The sequence below is a fragment of the Myotis davidii genome, unplaced genomic scaffold, assembly GCF_000327345.1.
Source record: "Myotis davidii unplaced genomic scaffold, ASM32734v1 scaffold46, whole genome shotgun sequence".
NCBI classification, from domain to species: domain Eukaryota; kingdom Metazoa; phylum Chordata; class Mammalia; order Chiroptera; family Vespertilionidae; genus Myotis; species Myotis davidii.
This window is the reverse complement of record NW_006383006.1, coordinates 9404422-9405198: the sequence shown is the minus strand read 5'-3', so window position 1 is coordinate 9405198 and position 777 is coordinate 9404422.

Genomic DNA, 777 nt, shown 5'->3' with positions numbered 1-777 from the left:
AAGGTGACACTCTGGCAATAAGGATGGTGACCTATGAGATAAAGAAAAGAAAGGAGAGACTGAGGATGTCACCAATGTTTCCAGCAGTTGAGACTTTGTGGATAATGACATCATTCTCTCAGAGAAGAAAGAGAACTCAGAAACATCTTGGCATGAGAAGGTACTACATACAGTTTTCAACATAAGATGATGGATATCCAAATATAAATGGACTTAATAGAATGTTAGTTGAAACTAAAAAATAAACAAAAACTACAGTATAAATTGGAAGATATTCCAAATTCAAAGAGAGAATCTAGGCTTTGAAAAATAATCAATGAAAAAACCCTAAAAAAAATAGGGTGTGCAGAAGATTTCTGAAAGATATGCTTGGGATGTTCACAGACCAACGGAAGCATTACCAGAAATGGCAAACAAGATCAAGTTCAAAAAGTAAGGCATCTATACAGGGAGAGATTTGGAAAGAGAAGAATTTTTTTAGAAAATCTTAATTAAGTAGTCCAAAAATAATAGGAAAAAAGGTGGGTCAAATAATAGAAGTAATAAGAAAAGAAATTATTCATTTCAAAATACTCATACTAATTCTATTTTTGAAAGATTTAAAAAGTCAATAAATACAAGGATATTAATCAAAGAACAGTAAATATATAGAAATAGCTTTAAATAATCATGAGCAAGAAAATGCTTGGGAAAATATACAACTGACAAAAGAAATATTGAGATCTGAAGGTATTATCTATATGCTAGAGGCCCTGTACATGGATTCGTGCACCGATG